A 7,631-nucleotide genomic window follows, 5' to 3' on the forward strand; every position below is an offset into this window, starting at 1 on the left:
TAATACATATTTTTATTGAGTATTTTTCATGCTGTTGTATATCTAGGTGCTTAAAATTCATGTAACTCGTCCAAACACCCAATATATATTCAGGATCCATTTCAGAGACGTTGCAGCAGCCAGAATCACCCCCATGCAAGCGTAAGAGCAGCCATCTCCATGGCCGACTAACAGAGACGTAGCATTTGGCCGGGCCGGACTCTCAGACACCGCTGTGCTGTTCAAAGTTGGCGTGGTTTCAGGACAGGCGGCACCTCTGCCAGCTGTTTGTTTTCCAAAAATTGAAAATGTCTTCGGTACTTAGACTTTTCAGGCCGGACTGATGGACTGACGCAAGCACTTTGTGAAATATTCCATGGCAGCTGTCAAGAGAAGCTTTCCCTCTAGGGGGATCCATCACTTTTCATGGTAGAAGGGCGTTGTTATGGCGACACCTTCTACCATCCTCTTACCCCGAAAATCCCCCGAGACTGCCCAGAAAATATCCGCTCTCTCTACCTGCAGGCGATCAAAACGGCCGTATGGTAATGAAGCGCTGCGTTTCACTTTGATGGGTTGAGTCCCGTGTGAAGCTGCTACTGGGAAGTGACCCCTAGGTGGCGACAGAGACCCGTGCAGTAAGGACCGTCCTCCACCGAAAGCTAGACGCCTGGGAATGTGTCTCCCCGCACTCGTCCCACCCTCTTATCTGTAATAAACTAGGATGAAAATTAAATAACACAGAGTTTAATTTTGGAGTTTTCCCACTTGCGTTCTTCTATAGCTCGAGTACAATCCTGCCTAGCGGCACAGTCCTCGAGGAATTAAAAATTATTAGGTATGATCCTTTTTTATTTACCAGGATTTCAGGTTTTATTTTATGTACCTCACAAGTCTTTGCATTAATAGATAGATACAGATACAGCACTGACTGTCGTTTATGAGAAAAAGCAGAAGTCATTCGTTTTCTTTTGGTTATTAATGAATATTTGAGTATGTTTTGAAATTAATGTTTTTTATGTTCACTGTTCCCTGCAAGATGAGGTGTTTAGGAAAACGTCGTTGGTTATTTAAAAAGGGGGAAACAGCAATGCCATCTCTTGTCACTTAACCTTGTTACTTTTACACCCGAAGCCAGAACTCACGACATCAAGAACGGTTCGCGAGAAAAAGAATTTATGCGAGAATAAAAGTTCTACCCTCGCTTCTACGGAAACAATAAGGCTTGGCACAAAGCAAGAAACTACAACATTTCAATAGCAGGGTAATTAAAATAAAGAATGGGCAAAAACAAAGAAACGTAGTTTGATGTGGCCTCATAGAAAGATCTGCCTCCCTTAAAAAGGCTCATTAAGCCGAGGTCAGATCGCAGTACATTTAAGAGGCTGCGCTCTCGCGGCTGTGCGACCCCCCTCCCCCTCCTTTTCCCGCGGGTCCCGACTGGCCACCATAATCACAGCTCAGCTTCATGACTATGCACATTTTGCATCTTTTTTATTTAATTTATTAACGCAGTGAAATTAATCTACGGTGCAGGCATTGGATTTTAATTCGCTGTAGATACTGCAGTCAATATTCCAGAAACTCTTAGATAAGGCATAGAAGTATGCTATTTTTTTTCCCTTTGTTTTAATTCATTGTGTAATACTGTCTGTGTGGTATGTGTTTCAACGTAAACATAAGGCACAAGCCAATGGCAGGCTATTCTGCAAAATGCCTTCGTAGGGGACTTTATTAAGGAACACAGGGCAGGTTGACGAACACAGACAGCTGACAATGGCCAAACGGGGAGCACAGGACTGACTAACAAAAGGAGCAAACACAAGGCAGCTGTGAGTGATTAACAGGGGGGCAGGAACGAGAGGTGAGACTAACAAGCCCCGGGCGCAGCTAGTTTAGATCCACACCCAAATGGAAACGGGGGGATCAGACAGGCCAGGAGGGCTGGACGTGACAATATGTGAAACACTTAACAACTTTAAATGTTAAATGTTGAATTCAGTACTGAAATGAAGCCTTTGGATGTCATAATCCAGTCCGTATACTGAGCAGACCTTCGTGGTTACTGGTTTTGATGAATGTTTTTAGTTCTTAATATCATCATTTACCATTTAGCATTGAAGCATCATGGGTACAAACAAAATATTAAACAAACTTTTGGTGATGAATATGAATAAAATGTTAGAATAAATATGATAAAATGGGTGCCCTTTATGATAATGCTACAATCCATCATCGGATCAAATAAACTTACATATTGATTTTAACAAAACCTGATGAATATTACTGCAGAGGATCATAGTCATGAATATATAAAAGAAATGTAAGATCATGCTAATAGTTACATTTATTTTCACCGGGTATTCTGTTTTTCTTCCACAGTCTAAATACATGCAGTCAGATGAATTTGATATGTGCAGTAACTGTACATTCATTGTTTATTGGAAAGGGGGCCCTTTTTTAGACATAACTGCTTATCCTATATTCAGGGTCACAGGGGGTCCAGAGCTTATGGGCACAAGGCAGGGATCAACCCAGGATGGGGCACCAACCCGTCACAGGGCACAGTCACACACCATTCACTCACACACGCATATCTGCAACCCCAATTAACCTCAGCATGTTTTTGGACTGGGAGGGTAAAGCAGAGTACTTAAAGGGATCCCCACAACAGCACAAGGAGAACCCTGGTCCTGGAGACATGAGGCAACAGTGTTAGCCACTGTGCCACCAGGCCATCCCTTTTAGACATTTCATGCTACGGCGTTTTTAAATGTAGATGTTACGTCTGTCTGTATTTAGGTTATGCTTACGCGAGCCTTGTCATAAGCATTTCAATGCATGGCCAAATCTGCTCATCACGCACAGAACAAATAACGGACTTTGACTTTGAAGTGGCATCGCAAAATTTTCCATAGTGAGGGTGTGCGTATGTGCCTATGTCTTGTGCGTATTGCAATCGGCTACGGGTCCCACTGTGACCCCGTACGTGATAATTGTTTGGAAGAATGATGGATGGATTAAGGTCCTAGAAGAAGGGGACAATAAGAAAGTCAATGATACACCCCGGGAAGTTGCACCCATTCATTTTTATTAGTGTGTCACCCCTCAGTGTGAGACTCATATATTCATACAAGCTTTATGTGAGGATTTGCGATAAAAAGTTAGGAAACCTGAACCTTAGTCCCCAGTCTTCTGCAAAAGGACTATCGATGCTGTGGGAACAGCAGTCATCAAGCTGCCTGCGTTTACTCCTGCAAATTGGCCCTTGAGCTGTGTAGCTCCTCAGTCTTTCTAGTTAAAGTGATGGAGCTGACTTGTCCATTGATTTTTTTCTCCCCTGTCAACAGAGTCCGGCGAGCAGCGGTCATTAAACACACTTCGGCCCCATTGGGTTAGCCTTGTGTTTGCAGCTGCCTTGTAATTTTATTACATCAATCTAATGTCTAATCTTCTGCACTCTGCCCCATTATGTTACCATATATAGGTTTGTTACACTTTCGATATCTTGATTAGTATGTACAGCTAATTTGCCCCTTATTTGACAAAACAAGATGCTTCATCAAAGATTCACCTTTCAGCTACCTACCGTGTGATTTTGACGGACACACTTGCTTGCAGCCGTTGATTGTCAAAGTTCCCAAAGACCGTTATCGCAGAGGTTTAACAAACTTTATTTATGGAGCAGTTGTTGCCACATATATAAAACTTCTCTCATAACATGGTAGCTGATTCCCTAAAGCACGTTTTGGGATGAGTCGAAACCACCTACTGTGGGCTGTAAATAATGCTTAAACAGGTTAGTCTTCAAGGTTCTGTCATTTTATTACTGCAATCAATGCAAGTGGCCAAGGGGCCAGTGTAAGAAAGCCTCTCCTCATTTGTACAGACTTTATCTTAAAGAACAAGGCCTCCCTCTAATAAAGCTTTTATTACTGGATATAAATTTTATATAGTTGAGAAACAGACTAATAAAAAGGCCAATAAAAAAACAAACAATTCATGGTGAGAATATTTAAAAAAAAATTCCTGAAGCAGAACCAGAAACGTTTTTGTGATCTGCATAAAACATAACATAAATGAAGAAATTAATTAATTGGGTATGGTGCCACAGCACTGTTCACCCAGAGCTCTGGGGCTGGCAGTTTGAATCCTCCTTCTGCTGCGTATGTGGGTTTCTTCTGGGTACCCTGGGTTTCTCCTGCAGTCCAAACACCTGTAATTGACTAGTAGTGTGTGTATATGCCCTGTGCAGGACTGGCATCCCATCCAGGATGTACACCTGCCTTCTGCCTTACACTGCCTGGGGTAGGCTCCAGGCTACCCTATCCTAGATAAGGCAGTTGGAGGATGGATGCATTAATTGAAAAAAGAAGAAAATCAGAGATTGAGTCAAAGATTTAAAATGAAATTCACAGAGAACAACAAAGAGCCGCAAGCCATACATTCATCTCTTAACATTTCTTTGTGCTTGGTTTGTTGGAGGAACCACAGAGTCTTGCCAAAAGTACTGAGGTCAAGTTACTGACCTTTAATTAAAACAAGGAAGATGAACCCGGAGTGCTTTTAAACCACTGTTACTCGGGGCTAAGTAGCGCTTTAATGTATATTCATTCCTCCGGTCACTGAAGGGCCAGCAATGTCTGCTGTAACAAATTACCCCGGGCTTCATGCTTGTGACCACATAGCTCTTCCAGTTTGCAGTTCAGCATTTCTTCCCATGTAGACCAGAGTGATGACTCAAGAAAAAAAAAAAATCAGAGAACGTAGAGATGATCTCTGGAGGTGATATTTAGATATGCTGAAAGTACTCATGACTGAATTCTGTTTTTTTCTTCAGTTTCTCCAGTGACAGTAGTTTGTTAAATGCAGAATTTCAGTCTAACTGCACCCCATTGCAGCCTCACAAGACTAAGGTGTCATTAAACTCTACATCATCATTATTCATGTGCTTAAGAGGCACCTTTATGCATAGCATGATAGTTTTGACCCCAGGACAAGTAGGCTTAATTACTTCAATCAAGAGTACCACAGAGTACCACAGAGTACCACAGGTTCCTTTTGGTTTCTTTTGGCATTGAATATTTAAATAAAGCTAAATAAATACTTTATTACTCAGTTAGAACAGAAACTGACACCTGATGTAGTTCTTATAAACATAGATTGGAACTGCAGGTCCAAACATAATATACCAGTCATAGGCTGGTAGAACTTGATAACTGACAAAGAAAGAAAGAAAGAAAGAAAGAAAGAAAGCCAGACAAACAAAGAAACAAACAAACAAGCATAGAGTATTTTTAGGCAAAGTGCTAAATCTCACGTTGCTTGTGGACTGAAGGAGATGATTGTTAAATTGAACTTGAGGTAGATGCTGTCTGGTTTTGTAGGGGATTAAAGGGGGATTAAAAATAATCTTCACCAAACTTCAAACTGTAATTTTGCTGTTTGTCACGGTGCAAATGAAGCTTGGTTTGGAGGAGGGGGGCGATGAAGTGTGCAGAATTAGGAGGTGTGGGCAGGAACCTCGGTGAGACAGATACACTGATGCAGATAAAAGCCCCCCCAGTCCATTCTGGGAGGGTAGGGGAGGACATCCTCTGTTAAAGGCCTCCAACACATGTTTAGGGGAGTGCATCCAAGACAAATTTCTTAGTTTAACAAAAGGGTGTCCGGAAACACTTTATACAACAAAGGCATAATCTCTATGTTCCTCTCATTGCTGATGCTGAAGTCTCATATTTTCCACAGTCTGCTTTCATGGCAATTGTCAATTATTTGTCTTCCACTTTGATTCGGAATAGCTGCCTAATATAAAACAATACAAAACAATAACACAAATACTAAAATACATTTAAAATGAAGAAATAAGCTGTACTAACTACATAAAAGAGAGCCATTATTAAGTTTTGTAGCCTGACAACAATGCGAAGGTCATAGGTTCAGATCCCAGTGAATGCATGTAGATTATAACTTTTTATTTGATAAATTAATAACTGTGAATGAATAAATCCACCTATCATTATATTACCAGTTTTTCAGTACAGGGGCAGGGTGTGACCTCACACCTTTTCCGGGCAATACAGGATGCAGGGTCACCTTGAGTGGGATGCAAGCCAATCACAGCACAGACCCATGCTATGGGTAATTTCCCAGGGTGCCTAACTGCTTGTCCTTGGCCTGAGGAGAAACCTATACACCTCATGGAGAACATACAAAGTGCAGATGCAGAGAGTGGGGGGTAGGGGAGTGGGACACCAGTGCTACCAGTGAGCCATTATACCCCCAAAAAGCAAACCCAATGCACTAGACATCTGTCAATTATTTTATTGAGCTTTCACATTAGTTTAATATTTTGTTTCAAATACGTTTTTATTCAGTATCTATAAATATACATCATAAACCACTGTCTTTTTAGATGAACTTGAATTTGATAACAGTTTTAATTATCAACTTACAGTAAGAATTCATGTAGTCTCAGGTTTTTCATTTGCTAAGACGCCAGGTTCCCTGTGAGACGCTGAATATTTGGTGTCAGCTTCCTGTGTGACTTTATGTGCTTGTCGCATTAGATTCAACTCCCAGAAACACAGACGGTATTCAAACTGTCCGGATTGCTCCACTAATTTTGATATTCCCAAGAAAGGCACTGATAACTAGCAAAGAGCTACCAAGAGAACGGTTAAAAATAGAAACAGAATGTTCAAAACACTTATTATGTAAATTAGGCACCGATAAACGTGCAATGTTCAGTTAAATAAAAATCCAAGTCCTGTAAATCCTATAGGTGACACAGGCGGCTCCCTGGGCGCCAGCTATTGTTGGGGGGGGCACCAACTAGCCAGGTAACTCCACTTTGCCTCAGATGGGGGTCGGCAGCACCGATGCCTGCCAAGGGCACCACATGGGCTAGGACCAGCCCTGAAAAACTGTACATGTGGCGTTAAAAATCTGTGGAATGCACACACACACGCACACACACACACACACACACACACACACACACACACACACACATGCAAATGTACTATTCATGACAGAGCTCATTACACTGGATGTTCTTCACTAATGTGTCTTTAAATGTCACTGGCCATCGGTTTCTCATAACTGTCTGTAACCACGACAACACTTTTTATGCTTTCTATATATATCGAGTCACTTGTCAATAATCCTCTTAGTGCTGGCTGGAAGACACAGATTTTAAAATGGTCCTCACATATTTTATTCTATTTTTTGATCTATGAATATGCATCAGATTTTCTCTGGGTCACTACAGTGTTTAAAGTCTTTGTTGTTCATATTCTATGCACTTTGCAACATCTAAATGTTTCTAGCTGAAGGCTAGGAGGATCCTACTGTACTTTCCTTAAGAACTTTCATACTCATAAATAGTCTAAACAGCCAAGTAAAATACGGAACTGTGCATTCACACTATGAGTCACATTTAATAGTTTAGTAGTTACATGTATACGTCATAAACCATATACTACCGCAATATAATGCATCTATATTTTCAAGGAAATATAAGATGAAAGATAAACTGAAATATCTGGAGGAAATATACAGTTAAAAGATCTGACCCATTAAAACTAATCTGAATCTAAATAGAAGCAGGAAAAGTGCAATAGAACTAGAAAAAAAGTCATTTGCATCAT

The sequence above is a fragment of the Paramormyrops kingsleyae genome, chromosome 9 (genome assembly GCF_048594095.1).
Source record: "Paramormyrops kingsleyae isolate MSU_618 chromosome 9, PKINGS_0.4, whole genome shotgun sequence".
Classification (NCBI taxonomy): Eukaryota; Metazoa; Chordata; class Actinopteri; order Osteoglossiformes; family Mormyridae; genus Paramormyrops; species Paramormyrops kingsleyae.